Source organism: Bufo bufo, chromosome 8 (assembly GCF_905171765.1).
Source record: "Bufo bufo chromosome 8, aBufBuf1.1, whole genome shotgun sequence".
Lineage (NCBI taxonomy): Eukaryota > Metazoa > Chordata > Amphibia > Anura > Bufonidae > Bufo > Bufo bufo.
Window position 1 is genome coordinate 207681991 of NC_053396.1, and position 22079 is coordinate 207704069.

The 22079-nt window shown below is 44.1% G+C and overlaps 1 protein-coding gene across 4 annotated transcripts in view; it reads right to left on the bottom strand.

The window, feature by feature from the left end:
- The window catches only part of LOC120977445 (major histocompatibility complex class I-related gene protein-like), a 118216-nt gene that overhangs the window by 34092 nt on the left and 62045 nt on the right, over window positions 1–22079 (bottom strand). The gene's annotated exons all lie outside the window — the stretch shown is intronic.

Here is a 22079-nt window from a genome sequence, read left to right on the forward strand (position 1 = left end):
GTTTGTAATCCAGGAACTGGTGTTGCCTTGTAGCTGTCCTTCTGGGCCGTGAGAATGATCCCGTTGCTTGCCACCAATTGTAGCGGACCGTTCAGCACACAACTCCGTTCCGACGATATTCTCCTTTCCATGCACAGGCAGCTACTGCAAGCACCAGTCTGCCGAACTGCAAACTACACGAATCCTGGAAACCGCGGAACAGGAAAAGCATACAATCGGCTTACACTCCTGGCAATCAGCATACAATCCAATTCCCCCAATAACGAGACGGCACTTCGTTTGAGGGTTAAGCAGAACTGACTGTCCTGGGGCATACCGCCTCTTTTATTTACAATCCACAAACAGAGTACTGCATACAGGGGTTTGAAATACAACCAATCAATCCGTACAATGCACACAGACACTCCCACACAAAATCCTCCTCTCGGCCTGTGATAAGATTACTGAACACAATGGCGAATATAATTATCACAGGCAGAGAAATACAGTTTTATAAAACACATCACAGGAACCCCAAAACATGCAATAACCCCATAACCAGTATATCCTCGGAACCGGGGGATCTGGGTGAACCACATATCCAAAATTCACCCAGATCCGTCCAGTAGTTTTCTAGATACAGTTTTATGCCAGTTACACCGAAAATACACAAGTTATACAGAAAATAGTCACTAATAAATGTGTACCCTGGTTGGTAGTTTCAAACTACTGAATGATGTCTCTGTGCACCAAATACAGGCAAGATAGCACCGTGTTGAAAAGTCAGAACAGTGTCTGGGAGTTAAAATGGCCGCTATCTATTGTTCTCACCATGTGAATAGTAAAATCCAAGCAAGTAAGGCAAATGATGCAATCCAGGGACAGAGGGCTCAGTCCCAAGTGCCTTAAGACCCAATAATTTAAGGGACCATAATCCCAGGGCACGAGGCGGCCACGCAGCCCCCTCCAAAAGCTCATGGCAAACTCTGGCAAAAAGGTGAGTTTGCTACACTGACCATGGTATTACTGTGCTCAATTGGCCTGCCAACTCTCCTGACCTGAACCCCATAGAGAATCTGTGGGATATTGGGAAGAGAAAGTTGAGAGACGCAAGACCCAACACTCTGGATGAGCTTAAGGCCGCTATCGAAGCATCCTGGGCCTCCATAACACCTCAGCAGTGCCACAGGCTGATTGCCTTCATGCCACGCCGCATTGAAGCAGTCATTTCTGCAAAAGAATTCCCGACCAAGTATTGAGTGCATAACTGAACTTAATTATTTGAAGGTTGACTTTTTTTGTATTAAAAACACTTTTCTTTTATTGGTCGGATGAAATATGCAAATTTTTTGAGATAGGAATTTTGGGTTTTCATGAGCTGTATGCCAAAATCATCAATATTAAAACAAGAAAAGGCTTGAACTACTTCAGTTGTGTGTAATGAATCTAAAATATATGAAAGTCTAATGTTTATCAGTACATTACAGAAAATAATGAACTTTATCACAATATGCTAATTTTTTGAGAAGGACCTGTATGTTATTGTACATCACACACTATGATATTAATATTTTTTCCTCCCTGTAGCTCAGCATTAACCCGAAACCACCAGACCACCAGGGCAAAGGTCCCTCACGGCGACCAGTCATAACCCACACAATGGATCCCCCAGAGCCACCAAACCACCCGCACATAGGCAGACTTCCAAATCCCTAAGGTCAGTTATAATATGACCATATTTATTCATAATTTTATTATTGTGGAGATTTTATTTCCTTTTTTATATTTTTTATTGGTTTTAGGATATGCCTCTCAGATTCACCCTTGAATATGTTATGGCCAGTATTTTTTCTGATCAAACCCTTGATCTAGTTATTTTTATATATTTATTGTAGTCATTTCCTACAGTCTTTCTTTGTATCTAGAGAGAGAGGAATATGTAGAGGATATATATTTACCATATAGGTCTATGACCTTTCTACCATTTATTTATTGCATTTAATTTATTCTCAAGTTAAGGTATCATATAAATGCTGCATATGTGAAGCCCTCGTTCAGGCCAACTGGACTCATTGTGTTGAGTCGTTGGATCCATCTGGCTTCATTCTGTAATAGTTTTTTGTCAAGATTGCCTCCCCTAGGGCCAATGGTTACTTTCTCTATGCCCCAGAAACGTAATACTGATTTATTATTCCCATGTACATATTTTATATGTCTTGCAATGGGTGTATCTTTCTCTGTTTCTATTGAGCTTAGATGGCCTGATATCCGCCGTCTCAATTCCTGAGTGGTTTTGCCCACATATAATCTAGGGCAAGGTCATGATGCTATATACACTACTCCTTGGGTTTTGCATGTGATCAGTTGTCTGATTTTATACACCCTTTTGTCGGCTGGATTGATAAATTTTTTAATTCGTGGGATGTATTTGCAAAAGGAGCAATCTCCACACGGTGATGACCCTTGATACTTTTCTCTATTTAAAATGTTACCTGTTCCTTTTTCCTTTAGGTAGTTGTGCACCAATTGATCCTTCAAGTTGGACCCTCTTCTGTACGTTATGCTTGGATTGCTGGTAAGTACTGATCTTAGGTCACTGTCTGACTGTATTATATACCAATATTTCTTTAGTATATTATGTATCTCTTTGTTATACCCGTCAAAAGTGCCTATACATCGGATGACGTCATTCCTTTTTTGAGGTGAGGGTTTCAGGAGGTCTTCTCTGTTTACAGTCTTGGCTCTATTATAAGCTTTTTTTAGGGGGGGGGGGGGGCAGATGGATATCCCCTCCTTTTGAACCTCTCAAAAAGATGTCCACTTTCCCTCTCAAAGGTCCCTTCATCAGAGCAATTCCTACGGGCCCTTAAATATTGGCCCGTAGGTATTCCTCTCCTAAGTGGCTCTGGGTGCCAGCTAGTCCAGTGTAAATAACTATTGGTGGAAGTTGGCTTCCTGTACACTTCTGTATTAAGACGTCCATTCTCCAAAATTTTAATTTTTAAATCCAGGAAGACTATCTCCTTTTCCTGTATTTCGTATGTATATCTCATCCCTATATTATTAGTGTTTAGTGTTTGAGTGAATTCTTTAAACAGTGATTGTCCGCCATCCCACAGGATAAGCATGTCGTCTATATACCTGCCCCAAAAGAGAATGTGACAGGTATACGACGACATCCCCTCCGTGAACACCAAATCATTTTCCCACCACCCCAAAAATAAATTAGCATAAGTGGGGGCACATGATGTCCCCATAGCGGTTCCATTAATCTGCCTGTAAAAGTGCCCTTGAAATATAAAAAAATTGTGCTCTAAAACAAATTCTAACATAGATAGAACAAGGTGATTGTGTTGGTGAAAGTTCCTACTTCTTGTACTGAGGAATTGGTGAACAGCTTTAAGCCCTAGTGAGTGTTCAATGTTACTATATAAGGATTCGACATCCAAACTTGCTAGAATAGTGTTTGACGTTATTGTTATTTCATTAATTTTCAGGAGGAGGTCTTTTGTGTCCTTAGTATAAGATGGAAGTGTAGTGACAAAAGGTCTCAGTATCTGGTCAATATATTGACTGATCCCCTGAGTCAGATTGTCGTTTCCGGACACTATTGGTCTTCCAGGAATAGGAATTTTATCCTTATGCACTTTGGGCAGTGCATAAAAAGTGGAGATGGTTGGGTCTTTTTTGAGAAGATAAAGAAATTCATCTTTTGATATTAAATCTCTAGATCTGGCATCACAGAGTAGAGTTTTCAATTCGTTTGCATAGGCTTTAGTAGGATAGTTCAGGAGTATTTGATATGTTTTTTCTATCCCTCAGCAATCTCAGTACCATTCCAACATAGTCATCCCTATTTTGGATGACTATGTTTCCACCCTTGTCACTAGGCTTAATTATGATATTTTCGTTCTTCTTGAGTTCTTCAAGGGCCTCCAGTTCCTGAGTGCTTAAATTAGGTATAATCTGGTCTTTCCTCATTTTCAGAGATTTAATATCCTGTGTCACAAGATTCACAAAAGTGTCAATCTCTTTAAACTGTACAAAAGAGGGAGTGATTTTTGACTTGGGTTTAAGAGTAGAGAAAGGGGGGGTCTGGAATGATACATTGTCCCTCATTTTCTTTGAGTAGGTCTTCCAATGTCTGGACACATCTCCTTTCATTTTCATACATCTTTTTTAGGTCCCATTCTTCCTGTTTATGGACCTTATGTAAGGCCAACTTTCGTGCGAAAAGATTAGCATCTTTTATCCACATGAATTTATCACACTGTGGAACAGGTGAAAATGTCAGGCCTTTTTTAAGGAGTGTTTTCTGTGCTGTTGTGAGTACATGTCCAGATAAGTTGATAATTTGTCTATCATTCACTTCCTCAATTGTTGTTATATCTTCTATTTGCTGTAATCCCATTTCTCTCGATCCCTTAATTGGATCCCTGCCTGTCCTAAAAAAAGGGGGGCTATTGGTGCATTTGGCTGAATATTCATCTGTGTTGTCGATGCATGGCTCACAGTTGTATTCTGAGCTGCATTGACTCCAGCATTTGCTGACTGAACAAAGGAGAAGGGTTGTGTAGATGTGGAGATAGATGTTGCTCCCAAAGATGAATTTACATCCATATTGGTCATTGTGTGGCTTAATCCCATGTAGGGTTGTCTTATGGCTACTGTGGGGCATGATTGTGAATTTGATCTATTTTCTTGGGCAGGTCTTTTGGGTTGTTGATATCTCCCTTTCTTTATTTTTCGTTTATTACCTGTTCTTAAGTTGGGGAGACCACTACCCTGTACTGATCCTTCTGTGCCTGATGTATCCGTATCAGAAGTCTCTGTCTGTCTCCTATAGGTATTCCTATTATTATTCCTATTTTTCCACACGTATACTCTATTTGTTTCAAAATCTTGTGGATCTCTGATATATTTTACGTGTTTTGGTTCTTTTATCTCATTCTGTAAGATATCAATATTTTTCTTTATATTTTGTTCCAAAGTCGTAAATTCAGGATGTTGGCTAAATTCCTATATTTCTTTGATCTCTTTTTCTAGTTGCTGATCTAATTTTGCAAAGGAACTTTTTTCGTAGTCAGACAGATATTTGATTAGTTGCAGAGAGCACTCGGTTAGGAGCTGTTCCCAGCCTTTTGTAAATTGTAAATCTTCAAGGTGCGTATTTGGTCGTAGAGTAATACGTAATCCTCTATATACAATTCCTTGCTGTATATACGTATCAAGGCTGGCTACTTCCCACCAGGCTCTAATATGCTGGCTGTATGTTTTGTTCAAATTTCTAAATGCTATGTTAATATCTGTCTGATTTAATGGGATGTTCGTGTTGGAGAAGACTTGACTAGCTTCGATACTTAGGCTTTCCAGATTCAGTTTTTGCTTTAAAAAACCTGCCATCACACCATGAATTCTAAGCCACCACAGTCTCCTATTGGAGAATGAATGTAGATTATAATGACCCAGCTGGGCTCTCACATATGCAGCATATGACCCTCAAGACTAGTTCTCTCTCTTATAATGGGATCATGCAATTCAGAGGATTTACCTCAACTTACTAATACATATTACCAAATGATCCACTAACCCAGGAAGTTAATTCAATTGTTCCAATAGCCTACTGACTATAATTTCCCGTTTCTGGTCCTATCATTAAAATATAACTTTTCTTTTTCTTTTTCTTTTTAATAAACTATATTCAACACAGAAAAAACACACTTTTAAAAGGTATATGGAGGACTTGGACCTGTGGGCTCAGTATCTATATCCTCAAAGAGGACTAGTGTTATATTGTGTTGTTCAGGAGGACTTGCTCTTTCCCACATATAAACCAAACACAGGCTACTTGTGTCTAGCCCATGTAATTACACTTGGATGTCTATAGGTGAGGTGTCGCCTATTACCAGGTCTATGACCCGTCACGCCGCAATTGTTGCTGATTGTTTCGTTTTAGGCTCAACCTAAATAGTATGCGTGGCAACATAGACTAATTTTCAAAGTATATTCTGCGTATGCGTCTGATGTTTAAAACTTTCTATCTTGCTATGAGTTATGCGCATGCGTGAAGACATAGACATATTGTCAGCTGAAAATCCACCTCATGTGCGCATGCTCTGGGACTTGGATTCCCTTGTTTCCCCTATCTTCTGCGTCTGCGTCCGGTGTTGGTTTTCACTCTATAAGCTTGTGCGCATGCGTCGGGACATTGGTTTAGGTTCGTGTACTTTGGGACTTTAGTTACCTTCTCTCCATGTCCTCTGCGCTTGCACCTGGTGTTAGAATGCATTTACCTCTGGTAAGTTTGTGCGCATGTGTTGGGAAATAGACTTATTCTCGGTTCTTGTTTCACCACCGGTCAAGGGGGTATTCGGACTTGAACCTGTTGTTCTGTTCTTTCCATTAATGTGCGCATATAAATGCTGATATTTCTATGCTACTAGATATCACTAATATCGTGCCCCTATCATATTCCCAATCTTTATAGGGCTGCATTTCGACCTGTATCTCCTCATTTATGTGTATGTTATTGTACATCACACACTATGATATTAATATTTTTTCCTCCCTGTAGCTCAGCATTAACCCGAAACCACCAGACCACCAGGGCAAAGGTCCCTCACGGCGACCAGTCATAACCCAGTGGTGTAGAACACTGTGCCTTGCAGTAACAGCCATAGGGAGTCTGCTATGGTAGTGAAATAATACTGTGAGTCAGTAAACTAAAACTTTAGTTTTTGTATGGTGTGACTCAGTCACTGTACTTATAGTAAACCACACTGACTGGTGATCACTAGATCCCAAGCTTTCCCCTACCAAATTCCCATTTGTGAATACTAAATCTAAAATGGCCTCCTTCCGGGTTGGCTCCTCAACTACTTGCTGTAGAGACAATCCCAGTAGGGAACTCAAGTCTGAACTGAGCCTTACAGGTCGATGTTAGCGCCAAGAAGAAGCGCACTCCTTTTACACTGTCGTCAGCTGATTCCACATAGATGTCTACAGAACCTATTCTATTAAACGCTTATATAAGTAGAGCCCCCCGACAGAGTGGAGAGGGTGTCAGCAGTACGTTTGTGTTGACGTCACTGATTATTTTGCCGTTCCTCTGATCTGTTAGAACAATAACCCCCAAAAAACGGATCATGTCTGTGCAGCTTCCGCTTTCACTTGGTCAGCATTTGGTCAGTAATCCATCAGTATTGCTAATGCCAAAAAAACAGGAGTGGATCCAAAACAGAGATGACACGTGAACGGAATATTTGCATGTCTTCTGTGTTTTCTACCCACTCCTGCTTTTGGCTACCAAATCACAAGCCAATTCTGATGGGACCATACAGGCCTTATAGCTGCTACACAAACAGGATTCGTTGTGCTTCTCATTTTTCCTTCCTTCTGACAGATCAGAAGAAGGGTCAAATAAATGATGTCAACTTGGCCAAAAAGGCAAAATAGTGGCCCAGTCGTCAAGTGGAGAGGGTGGGAACAGCATGAGAAGTCTACAGAGTGGCACAATGACAGAGTGTGGAGGTAGCAGCAGCATGAGGAGGCCACAGAGTGGCACAATGACAGGGTGTGGAGGTGGCGGCAGCATGAGGAGGCCACAGAGTGCCACAATGACAGAGCGTGGAGGTGGAGGTGGCGGCAGCATGAAGAGGCTACAGAGTGGCATGATGACGAGAGATTGCGGAGGTGGCAGCAGCATGAGGAGGTCACAGAGTGGCACGACGATGAGAGATTGTGGAGGTGTCAGCAGCATGAGGAGGCCACAGAGTGGCATGATGACAAGAGATTGCGGAGGTCGCAGAGCATGAGGAGGCCACAGAGTGGCACGACGATGAGAGATTGTGGAGGTGGCAGCAGTATGAGGAGGCCACAGAGTGGCATGATGACGAGAGATTGCGGAGGTGGTAGCAGCATGAGGAGGCCACAGAGTGGCATGACGACGGGAGAATGCGGAGGTGGCAGCAGCATGAGGAGGCCACAGAGTGGCACAATGACGAGAGATTGTGTAGGTGGTGGCAGCATGAGAAGGCCACAGAGTGGCATGATGACGAGAGATTGCAGAGGTGGCAGCAGCATGAGGAGGCCATAGAGTGGCACAATGACAGAGTGTGGAGGTGGCGGCAGCATAAGGAGGCCACAGAGTGGCATGACGACAAGAGATTGCGGAGGTCGCAGAGCATGAGGAGGCCACAGAGTGGCACGACGATGAGAGATTGTGGAGGTGGCAGCAGTATGAGGAGGCCACAGAGTGGCATGACGACGAGAGATTGCGGAGGTGGTAGCAGCATGAGGAGGCCACAGAGTGGCATGACGACGGGAGAATGCGGAGGTGGCAGCAGCATGAGGAGGCCACAGAGTGGCATGACGACGAGAGATTGTGGAGGTGGCAGCAGCATGAGGAAGCCACAGAGTGGCATGACGACGGGAGAATGCGGAGGTGGCAGCAGCATGAGGAGGCCACAGAGTGGCACAATGACGAGAGATTGTGTAGGTGGTGGCAGCATGAGAAGGCCACAGAGTGGCACGACGACGAGAGATTGCGGAGGTGGCAGTAGCATGTGGAGGCCACAGAGTGGCATGACGACGAGAGATTGTGGAGGTGGCAGCAGCATGAGGAAGCCACAGAACGGCCGCTTGGTCTATTCATTTATAGGGAATATGGGACAGAACAGAAGGTTAACATTTCTCAACTTTAAAAAGTGTTACTTAAAACATGATTTAATAAATACGCATTCTCTGGCACAAAAGGCTTGGCAAAATGATTGTCTGGAAATTTCCCTCGAAGATTGGGATAATATATTGACGAATATAAGTATACTTTCTTATAATTTTAATCAAGTTTTGGTTCAATGTAATATTAAATATTTAATAAATGTAACAAAAAAATTAAGTGTTGCCTAAGACAGGATAGAATCGGCCAGTCTTCTGTTTATTCAACAACGTGGTTGCGATAGAGAAAGCATTCCAAAAAACAATTTCTCTATGCCTGGAGACTAATCCTGTCAAGATTGATGCAAGTGAGGTATTGGCTGCTCATCGAGCCAAATACTTCTGGGGGAACCTGCCTGGCATGAATAGGCCTCTAGTAGCTACAGACAATGAGAAGACAAAGCTTCAACATTGCTTGGAGCCCGGAAGAGTTGCAAAGTTCATCAAGATTCAAACCATAACTACCAGCCCCTGGTCTCTACGTCAGGGAAAACATCATGAGTTCCCAGTCATCATGGATGGGAAGGAGGACATCCTGTGGTGCACAGAGATGGAGAGGGTCTTCAGATTCCCCCGCACTATACGAACGTCTCAGATATGAACCGCTGCTCCTGACAGCAGCTCTGGGAAGGTCATGGAGCGTCCCCGTCATCCGGCATCTATTCGCCCCGCTGAAGGATTATTTTGAAAGTGTGTAGAAGCCACACGGGGCCCCCACGCTGCAGATTTATCATGGAGAGAACGGATTTTATAATATTACATTATTATATGAAGAAAAAAAATAACGAAAAATTAAGCCCCTTCGTCACCCGGCTCCCAAGTGCGATTAGCTACATCATCATCATTGAGTACTGTCTGCACGTAACCGATGTCCTCTTTAACCGTCTCTGGGTCAGGAGCTTGACCTCTCGCAACAGCAGCTTCCACGCCACTCTCCTCATCACTACTTGCCCGCCTAGCGGAGGAAGCAGCGGATGACTCCTCTAGATCTTGGCTGGAAAGTAGCTGCTGACTGTCCTCTAGTAGCTCGTCCTCACTGTATAGTGGAGCTGAGCCCACAGCATACAATACTTCTGTGGCTCTGGGAACAGGAAAGGACAGAGGCAGGTCAAGAACAGGTGAGGGCACAGGAACTGCTCCCGGGCCATGTCAACTAAGGGTTGTGTCTGACGAACCCACCGACTCTTGGCTGATGTCACTTGCGACGAAGTCGAAAATCAAGTCAACCATTCAAGAACCGCTGGGTTGCTGGTCAAGACACGACCGCTAGCTGACACTGGGAGCTCAGGCCTCTGGAAGTGACCCCTGCTGCTACGGCCCCTTACTCTGCTGCTACCTCTGCCTGCGCCAGAAACATTTAGGCCTTTGCCACTCCCCTATGCAGGGACTGGCACTTCTCTGTCTGACATAGGGCTCATGCACATGACTGTATGCCCTCCAAGACATATGGTCCGTGAGCAGGCCATATGTCCCGGAGCGGCATACATCGTGCGCATGGGAGCGCACAGCATCATAGGTTACTATGATGCTGTGCACATCGGGCCACCCGCAGGGCTATTGTCCTGCACTCATATGATCTTATGAGTGCAGGACAATAGTCCCACGGGCGGCCCGATGCGCACAGCATCATAGTAACCTATGATGCTGTGCGCTCCCGTCCGCACGATGTATGCCGCTCCGGGACATATGGCCCGCTCACTGACCATATGTCTCAGAGGGCATACGGTCGTGTGCATGAGTCCATACTGTTAGATCTAATAAATAAATAAATAAAAAGGAAATCAAAACACCCCACAAAAGCCTTTACTACAGATTACTGCTAAGCGGCAAATGTATTTTTTATTTTTGCACTAATACATGTCTTTACAAAAGCAATAACAAAAGCCTTTACTACAGATTACTATACCGCAGAAGGGCAAATAAGATGTAGAAATATTGCCTTGTAATAAATCCTGTTTATGCCTGTACCAAATAGCACTTGCACCCTAATAAGAACGGTTTGCTGGAATTACAGAGCTGTATAATAGCAATTTGAAACCCCAGTCAGTGCTGCAAGGTGTAATAGGATTATTCCTATTACCCAGGCTGTAACCTCCCCTACTGAACCCTGTTCTACAGAAATGCAGTGGGATGATTCCTCCCTATCCTTTCCCTACACCTTGAATAATCTTTTCCTGCACTTGTAAATCTTTTATTTTTAGCACAATGATGTTTTTTATAGCACTGTCCCTAGCACCTGCTGACATCTCTACCTGCACTAAGTACACTGGAAAATGGCAGAATCTGAGATGGCCGCCGTATTTATAGGGCTGTGACAACAGAGGGCTGGCTGCTGATTGGCTGCATGCATGACAGTATGGGTGATCCCGCCTTCCAAGAGTTCCTTTCTCCATGTCCTCATACGTGCTGCCACCGTTTTAGGAAAAAATTTGATTTGTTACTAGTGTTGGGCGTGAATATTCGAATCGCGAATATTTATCGCGAATATCGGCACTTAGAGAATATGCTAATATTTAGAATATAGTGCTATATATTCGTATTGAGAATATTCGTGATTTTTTTTAAACTGAACACATGATTCCTCCCTGCTTCTTACTTGTGGGCCAATTATAAGGCTGCAATGTCTTTTTCAGAGCTTAGCAACATCTCTAGCAACCAATAGGAAAGTTGCCTACCCCTTACTATATAAGAACCTCCCCAGCAGCCATTTTCTGCATTTTTTTTACAGTTATGAGAGACAGCAGTGTCATTGCTGTGCTGTGTTTTGATGTCACATTACATAGTTAGTTAGTATATATATATATATAGAAACGGACAGCACTTCCAGTAGAAATAGTTGTGGTTTATTAGGCCACAGTGGCACAGTGAAGCGACGTTTCGGCTCAAATCACAGAGCCTTTCTCAAGCATCAAACATAAGTGTAACTCAAGGTATAAATAGATATACATGATTAGGGGGTGGAGCAATCAATCAATATAATCATTACAATAAAAATGTGTAAAAAATAAATAAATAGTGAATATAATGTGATATAACATGATACAATCTATGGCAACAATGGTACAATACATGATTATACATAAATTACAGACAATTCATAATAATACAGTGCAACCTATACATAAATCCAATAAGTGGCACCAATATAGATCGGCTGCTATACATTAGCATAATTACATTAGATTGAAAACAGGAGGGGCAAAGGACAAGATCGGTAACATACCACATAGAACCAACGCACATCCACATGCAGTCAATGGCCAAACATGGCGTCTATCCCTGAGGAGTGCGCAGGCGCCAGGTTGCGTCTCAACAGCATGACGTCACGCTGTGCCCGAGGTAGACGCCCCGCACATCACCTACTCACTTGGACGCAGCGAGACCAGAAGTATCTGTCAGCATTCCAACGCGCATGCTCACATCAACCCATGTCCAGAAGCGCCATGTTGGATGCTGGCAAGGTGACCCAAAGTTGTATTATTCTTATAGTAAACAGCTCATAGGAAGCAAAAAAGGAAATGGACACCCCTATTCAAGGGGGTACAATATCCTAATGCTGGGCATGCAGTATGAGCCCGATCGGCACTACCGTGTCAATCGTGCATTCAAGCGCCGCCCCATACACGCCTCCTGACACCGCCAAAGACAGGGTTCTCCTGACAACCATGGGATATATTCTACTATTTGTGAAAATATCTGTCGAGACTCAACCTAGGCCAAAGCACAAATAAACCATAATAAGATAATGCTGGACAGGCATGGGATAACAATGTTTATCCATATGGTATGCTAGCATCTTCTCCATATTGCTCCTCTTCTTGTATCAAGAAATCTATGAAAAAGAGAGAGAATAGGATCATGAGTAAGATCTTATATGAACACTTATGTCTAATTAACATCACCCACTACAGGACTAAAGCAGAACAGAAAATGCAAACGGACATTACGGGGCAAACCACCCCTTATGAATATACCCCTAAATTGTAGTCTATGTTCAGACCATTGGGTCTCAAGGTATTAAGTGTATGTATCCAAAATAATTCCTTCTTTTTTAGTAGCAAGATTCTATTACCTCCACGTCTGGGCAGGGGAATATGATCAATAATCCAACATTTTAATTGTTTCTCAGAATGGTTCTTCTCTACAAAATGTTTGGGAATGGGTAAATCCTGGCGTTGTTTCCTAATAGTGGATCGGTGATTATTTAAACGGGTTTTGAGATCAGTGGATGTCTCTCCCACATATAGCAATCTGCAGGGGCAACTCAAAACATAAATCACAAAGTTAGAATTGCAAGAGATGGGGTACCTCACATCCGTCACTGGATGTATAAAAGTCTTGCCCTTGCAGATATGTTTACAATTGACACAGCTGAGACTTGGGAAGCATCCCATGCTTCGCTGTGTCAATGTACTCTGTACTAATCCAGGACCAGGACCAATGTCCGCTCTCACCAGCTGATTCCGCAAGTTCCTGGATCTCCGGTAGGAGAATAGAGGGGCAGATCTGAATTCAGGAATTTGATTCAGACAGCCTCCCAAAATGCCCCAATGTTTCCTAATGACACGATTAATCTCGCGACTGTGTTCAGTGTATCGTGTAATGAAAGGGATCCTATTGTGGGGACCCTTTGTCTCCTTTCCCTTCAGTGTATCTCGTCTATCCATGTCTTGGATCTTATCAATTTTGGACTGTAATAGCTTGGGAGGATAACCCCTTTGTTATCCTCCCACTCAATTGGTTTGATTTGGATATTGATTTATCAGCTTTCTTTCTCAGGATTAAACTCAAAGCCTGGTTTCACAATAAGACACGGCCTAATACAGCGCAATTGAGTGAGCTCACATTGGGCAGTCTCAGTCTGTCTCTTAAGAGTAATTTTTCTCCTGTGATCAACGAGTCTGCCATTGATGCCTACATGACTGTGGTTAGGTCCGATTTATCACAGTACAAAACCTTATGCGATGTTAGTGCACTCAAGAGCCCCAATTTCACACGGTTGGAGATTGAGGCTATTGAACAATTGAGAAATGATCCCCTCCTTACTGTGAAACCCGCAGATAAGGGGGGTGGGATTGTCGTCTTGGATACCTCCAAATATATTGCGGAGATCAGACGACAACTTGATGATACTGAGGTCTATCTAGCACTCCAGACCGATCCCAAATTTGATATTGCTAGATTAATCAACAAATATTTAACCAATGCGGTTCTGGCTGGCATCATTGACAATGATCTCGTTGAATTCTGTACGGTTAATCATCCGGTTACACCGGTATTATATGTGCTCCCAAAAGTACACAAATCACTGATCGACCCTCCAGGTCGTCCAATTGTATTGGGCTCGGAGTCTATTTTCAGCAATATTTCAATTTTTTGGGATAAACTTTTACAGAATTATGCATGTGGGGCAGAATCATATATTCAGGATACCACAGATTTTTTATGCAAATTGGAGAAAGTTGACCTTGTTGACACACATCCTATAATCTTGGCATCCTTTGATGTGACATCATTATATACATTGATCGACCATGACCTTGGTGTCAGGGCGGTTAGACGTATGTTAGATTTGTCTTCCCTGACTGCACAAACATGTGATTTTGTGGTTGATCTTCTTAATATCATTCTGAGGCAGAATTATTTTCTGTTCCAGGATGTATTTTACAAGCAAATAAGGGGTGTGGCTATGGGTTCCAATGGGGCCCCCACTTATGCCAACATATTCATGAGATGTTTTGAGGAGGATGTCGTCCATGTGTCCCACCACCGCAGCAAGATACTGAGGGTGGTGGAGATACATCGACGACATCTTCCTCATTTGGACTGGTAACTGCTCCGAACTGTTGGATTTTCAGGGTTACCTTAATAGTATTAACAAGGAGTTACAATTTACCCTTGTACATTCAGAAACTGAGATCCAATTCTTGGACACCACTGTCAGATATCAGGAGGGACAGTTGCATACTAGTTTATTCACCAAACCGACTGATAAGAATACCCTCCTGCATTTTGAGAGTGGTCATCCACGTAATATGGTGAAGAACCTCCCTTTCTCTCAATTCCTGAGGGCTAAGAGGATCGTCTCTAACCCTGAGGTTCTGGATGACACGCTTGAGGTCATGGTTGAGAAGTTTAAACAAAGGGGTTATCCTCCCAAGCTATTACAGTCCAAAATTGATAAGATCCAAGACATGGATAGACGAGATACACTGAAGAGAAAGGAGACAAAGGGTCCCCACAATAGGATCCCTTTCATTACACGATACACTGAACACAGTCGCGAGATTAATCGTGTCATTAGGAAACATTGGCGCATTTTGGGAGGCTGTCTGAATCAAATTCCTGAATTCAGATCTCCCCCTCTATTCTCCTACCGGAGATCCAGGAACTTGCGGGATCAGCTGGTGAGAGCGGACATTGGTCCTGGTCCTGGATTAGTACAGAGTACATTGACACAGCGAAGCATGGGATGCTTCCCAAGTCTCAGCTGTGTCAATTGTAAACATATCTGCAAGGGCAAGACTTTTATACATCCAGTGACGGATGTGAGGTACCCTATCTCTTTTTACCTCACATGCAATTCTAACTTTGTGATTTATGTTTTGAGTTGCCCCTGCAGATTGCTATATGTGGACATCCACTGATCTCAAAACCCGTTTAAATAATCACCGATCCACTATTAGGAAAAAAACGCCAGGATTTACCCATTCCCAAACATTTTGTAGAGAAGAACCATTCTGAGAAACAATTAAAATGTTGGATTATTGATCATATTACCCTGCCCAGACGTGGAGGTAATAGAATCTTGCTACTAAAAAAGAAGGAATTATTTTGGATACATACACTTAATACCTTGAGACCCAATGGTCTGAACGTAGACTACAATTTAGGGGTATATTCATAAGGGGTGGTTTGCCCCGTAATGTCCGTTTGCATTTTCTGTTCTGCTTTAGTCCTGTAGTGGGTGATGTTAATTAGACATAAGTGTTCATATAAGATCTTACTCATGATCCTATTCTCTCTCTTTTTCATAGATTTCTTGATACAAGAAGAGGAGCAATATGGAGAAGATGCTAGCATACCATATGGATAAACATTGTTATCCCATGCCTGTCCAGCATTATCTTATTATTGTTTATTTGTGCTTTGACCTAGGTTGAGTCTCGACAGATATTTTCACAAATAGTAGAATATATCCCATGGTTGTCAGGAGAACCCTGTCTTTGGCGGTGTCAGGAGGCGTGTATGGGGCGGCGCTTGAATGCACGATTGACACGGTAGTGCTGATCGGGCTCATACTGCATGCCCAGCATTAGGATATTGTACCCCCTTGAATAGGGGTGTCCATTTCCTTTTTTGCTTCCTATGAGCTGTTTACTATAAGAATAATACAACTTTGGGTCCCCTTGCCAGCATCCAACATGGCGCTTCTGGACATGGGTTCATGTGAGCATGCACGTTGGAATGCTGACAGATACTTCCGGTCTCGCTGCGTCCGAGTGGGTAGGTGATGTGCGGGACGTCTACCTCGGGCACGACGTGACGTCATGCTGTTGAGACGCAACCTGGCGCCTGCCCACTCCTCAGGGATAGACGCCAAGTTTGGCCATTGACTGCATGTGGATGTGCGTTGGTTCTATGTGGTATGTTACCGATCTTGTCCTTTGCCCCTCCTGTTTTTAATCTAATGTAATTATGCTAATGTATAGCAGCCGATCTATATTGGTGCCACTTATTGGATTTATGTATAGGTTGCACTGTATTATTATGAATTGTCTGTAATTTATGTATAATCATGTATTGTACCATTGTTGCCATAGATTGTATCATGTTATATCACATTATATTCACTATTTATTTATTTTTTGCACATTTTTATTGTAATGATTATATTGATTGATTGCTCCACCCCCTAATCATGTATATCTATTTATACCTTGTGTTACACTTATGTTTGATGCTTAAGAAAGGCTCTGTGATTTGAGCCGAAACGTCGCTTCACTGTGCCACTGTGGCCTAATAAACCACAACTATTTCTTCTGGAAGTGCTGTCTGTTTCCGTTTATATTTTGTGGGTAAGCAGTGACACCCTTGGACATAGCACTCGTTATTTATGCTGTGAATTGGTGCTGCCATACATTTTCCTTTTATATATATATATATTTTTATATATATATATATATAAAAATAAAAAGAAGTTAGTATGAGATAGTCAGTGTAGATTAGATTGCGATATAATGTAGCTGGTTCTGCTGTCCATACATACATGCTACAGACATAGTGCTGTGATTAGTGATAAACGAACATCGGCCGGGATGTTTTGCGAACGCACGTTCGCGATTAAATGTTCGCGAACCACGCGTTCGCGGCTGGCCCCTTTCACTTTAATGGCAGGCGAACCTGAAAAACCTTCTGGTCATTTTTGCAGCCGCCAAATACTTACTAGAAGTGCACAAATAGTCACACAACATGGACAGTGACATACCAGAGAGGAATCAATGGCAAAAATTTCCAAAAAAATTAGTATTTTAAGGCCATTTTTATGCATTTTAAAGGGAAACTTTCAAAAATGCGCCCTGCTGGAGCCTAGGAAAAAATTATTTTATGCCACGAGCCATAAAAATTTGGAGTACGAGCCCCAAATATTTGGCATTCACCTGACAGAAAAGAACAAGTGATTATGTGGCTGAAGGTATATTAGACGGTCAGTTGATAGCAATGTTACTGCAGGCCGGTGGAGTACAGGCCCCAAATATTATGCATTCACTGGACAGAAAAGAACAAGTGATTATGTGGCTGAAGGTATATTAGGCGGTCAGTGGATAACAATTTTACTGCAGGCCAGTAGAGTACAGGCCCCAAACATTAGGCATTCACCGGACAGAAAAGAACAAGTGATTATGTGACTGGAGGTATATTAGACGGTCAATCGATAGCAATTTTACTGCAGGTCAGTGGAGTATTGGCCCCAAACATTAGGCATTCACCGGACAGAAAAGAACAAGTGATTATGTGGCTGGAGGTACATTAGGCGGTCACTGAATAACAATTTTACTGTAGGCCAGTGGAGTACAGGCACCAAAAATTAGGCATTCACCGGACAGAAAAGAACAAGCGATTATGTGGCTGGAGGTACATTCGACGGTCACTGGATGACTATTTTACCGTAGACCAGTACAGGCCCCAAAAATTAGGCATTCATCTGACAGAAAAGGCCTTTTATGCCGCTGTATATACATAAGATAAGGACCATTCTTTGTTCTGGGTGATGGCGGATATGTGTGGGCTGGCTTGAGGAAATTTAATTACACGCGCTCAAAATGTGAGGTAGTCCACACTCGTCGTGAGATAGGCGAGTGCACTTATCGTTCACGATCCCCCCTGCTGAGATAAACGTCCTTTCGGACAGGACATTCGATAAGGGGAAAGCCTAGAGTTCCATGGCAAGTTGTGCCAGATCTGGCCACAGGTCAAGCCTGCACACCCAGTAGTCCAGGGGTTCCTCGCTTCTCAGAGCATCCACATCGGCTGTTGACCCGATGTAGTTTGACACCTGTCGGTCATGGCGCTCCCTGAGGCTGGATTTGGAGGGCGGCTGTCGATGGGTTGGCTGCAAGAATGATCTCATATCCGAAGTGACCAACACATATTCAAACCGCCCTCTTCTTGCAGGCACGGTAGGATTGGTACCCGCACCTGTTTCGCTGTGGGTGGAAATTCCTCTGCCAGCACCCACAACAGCAGAATGCAGCATCTCTCGCAGCAAGACCTGGAAATGCTTCATTCTGACAGCCCTCTGTGATGCTGGTAAAATGTCCGCCATTTTGTGTTTGTACCGGAGGTCTAAGTACGTTGCCACCCAGTACTGGTCCTTGCCCTTTATGCTTTTTATACAGGGGTCCCTCTTCAAACACTGGAGCAATGAGGACCCCCATTTGCACTAAATTGGAAGTGGTGGAACGCCCTGGTTCATGCTCATCGCGCAGTAGAATGTGGTCCTCGGTCTGCACCCCCCAGCCACGGACAACACCAGGGATCCCAGAAAAGTTTAAAGTCCCCCTCAAAGCTTGTTCTCCTTGCTCCTCCTCCTCCTCTGTCTCCTCTTCACACTCCTGCTGACTTGTCTCAAATGGAGTAGCCCCCCCTGGTCAGCATTGCGACTTCCTCATCTTCCAGCTCCTGCTCCTCGACAGCTTGATCAATGACACGATGTAATGCACGCTCCAGAAAGAAGGCGTAAGGTACAATGTCACTGATGGTGCCCTGGCTGCGACTGACCAGTTTGGTGATCTCATCAAATGGCCGCAGAAGTCTGCATGCATGAGCAGCCACTGACGCGGTGAAAAGAAACCAAGCTCCCCAGAACCTGTCCTGCTGCAGAGTTCATACAGGTAGTCATTAACGGCACGTTGCTGCTGGAGCAGCCTATCAAGCGTATACAAGGTGGAGTTTCAGCGCGTCGGGCTGTCACAAATCAGACGTCTGACGGGCAGGTTGTGTCGCCGCTGAAATGTTCTAAAATGGCCAGAAATGTTCATGGCCTGCCGCAAAATGTCCTGGATTTGGCAATGAATAGCTGCATGACTAAGTTCAGGACTTGTGCCATGCACAGCATGTGTGTCATTTTGTCCTGTTTCATCGTCCTCAGCAGATTGGCACCATTGTCGCACACCACTTTACCAACTGTCAAATTTAGCGGGGTTAACCACTGATCGGCCTGTGACCGCAAAGCTGAAAGCAGTGCAGGATCGGTCTGTGACTCTTGGCTTCCAGGCACAACAGCCACAGCACAGCATGACAACGTCTCACCTAGTACGTGGAATAGGTTCTGGGGAGCTTAGGGGTGCAGCGGAAGAGGCAGCAGCAGTGGAAAAGGAGGAGTCAGTCAAGGAGGAGACGGAGGATTAATTAGGAGGAGGAGAAGAAGAGACAGGCCTGTATGCAATCCGTGGCAGTAACACCAAATAATCACGTGTGCCACGGGTTACATGCTTGACGGCCGTCAGAAGGTTCACCCAGTTTGCAGTAAAAGTTATGTACCTTCCCTGCCCGTCTTTGCTAGACCACGTGTCTGTGATCAGATGTATCTTGGCACCGACACTGTGTGCCAGAGATATATTCACTTGCCGCTGAACGTGGCCATATAGCTCTAGGATGCCCTTCTGGGCGAAATATTTTCTTCCGGGGACCTTCCATTGCGGTGTGCCAATGGCCACTAATTTTCTAAAGGTCTCCGAGTCCACCAGTTTATATGGCAGTAGTTGGCGGGCTAGCAGTTCCGACAAGCCAGCGGTAAGACGTTGGGCAAGAGGGTTATGCGGCGTCATCAACTTTTTACGCTCGAACATTTGGGCCACGGAAGCCTGCCTTCTGCCTGATGAACGCGACGACGGCACGGTGGAAGGTAGAGTGGAGGACAAATGTGAGGAGAGAGGAGAAGAGGCAGAATGTGGAGCGCCGGGAGTGTGACTTTGTGGGTTCTCACGGCGTTGCTCCCACTGGACTCAGTGATGGTAGACCAGGTGCCTTCTTAAGGCAGTCGTCCCTAGGTGAGTGTTGGGCTTACCGCGACTTATGCGTTGACAGCACATGCTGCAGATGGCAACACTATTGTTAAAAAAAATACATTTGCAGTCTGCCTCCTGTGCACTGCGAGTTCTGCCTGCTTCTTTTCCCTATCTGCTGCTCCGTCTCTCCCTCTGAACTCCCCTCCTCTTCCTCTCTTGTGGGCACCCACGGGACGTCCATCGACACGTCATCATTGTCACCTTCACCACCACTGACAGAGATCTTGGAATAGGCAGCAACAGCTGGGACCACCCTCCTTGGGCTGATCTGGGTACTGTTGTCAGACAGCTGGGTGGCGGCCGTTGCTACCTCCTCTTTCTCATCTGATGCCAAGAATGGCTGCGCATCGGTAAGGTCTGCAAAAATAATTCCTCTAACTCCAGTGGAGGGGCTATGGTGGTGGTGGTGTCTTTGGGGGTGCACACAGAAGAGAGTGAGGAGGGTGCAGATACAGAGGATGAGGAGGGCTCAGAAGCGTAAGGCTGAGTGAGCCACTCAACCAACTCTGGTGCGTCCTTTGACGTAATCGCACGCACCTTCTCCAACTTCCCACTTAGGCTCCGACCTGGTGCACCTGCCGACCCCTACCACCCCTGTGGAATGGCCTGCCTCTTCCTCTGTCTGTCATTTTCAAAATAAGAAGAACAGGTATATAGAAACCCTTAATCAATATTTTGTGGAAGCAGGTATATCACACCCCTTTAATCAGTATTTTGTGGAAACAGGTATATGGAACCCCTGAATATGGAACCCCTATGCTAGAAAGTATATTATAAGTATATCGCAACTCTCAGTATATCACACCTATCGATAGCACACCTATACCAGTCCTTAAAAGGACTTTTTGTGGCACTATTAGCTAGCGTTTAGTGTCTCTAACAGTCTGTCCCTGCTCAACAAAGCAACTTCTCCCTACTCAGAATGTAAAATGGCTGCCAGATCGGGTTCTGTGATAGGGTGGGGGTGTGTCCATGTGGTGAAACGTCTCAATTGTCTGTCCTGTCCCACCTGATGGATGTGTCATGGGTCAAAGTTTGGCGCAATGCAAAAGAATATGGTGCCGGTGGACATCGTCATATGTTCGCATGTTCGGTGAATCGCAAACGAGCAAAGTTTGTCGCGAAAAGACCGCCAGGCGAACCCGCAAGGCCATCTCTAGCTGTGATGTCACAAGTTCACAACAATACTTAGTGCACCAATCAGTAATATGTAGTCAGACCTGCTAAAATGTGAAGCTGCCCGTGTTGCGCAAAAATATGCGCATTAATTGCCGATTTGCGCAATCGCGAATATATTGGAGCACTCTATCTGCATATAAAGCTATTGTAATGTTCTGCCGTGCCAACCATTTTCTCCAGTCTCAGTAAACTTCTAGCAGCTTGAAAAATGTAGCAAAAGTGACCCACGCCTGTATTGCGCGCGCATTACGCGAATATTACACTGCCGATTTTCGCAATCAAGAAAATAATCGCGAATTCTCGAATATATAACGAAAATTTGCCAAAATATTAGCGAAATATCGCGAATTTGAATCTTGCCCCTGCCGCTCATCACTATTCGTTACCACGAAGCAAGAGGAAATTCACATTCAGTGCGAATCGAATTTTTCCTGAAATTCGGAAATTCCACTTCGTCAGCTCCGATTCGCTCATCTCTACCTATAATATGCACTTCAGCATGTAAATTCAAGTTTGCAACATAGAAATGAAAGTAAATGCCCATGGCTGTTTGGCAGCACCATGCATTAATTTTAATATGGGACAGAGTAGAAGACTTTCATTACTGCAGCTCTACAGTTGCTCTTTGCTCAGGGA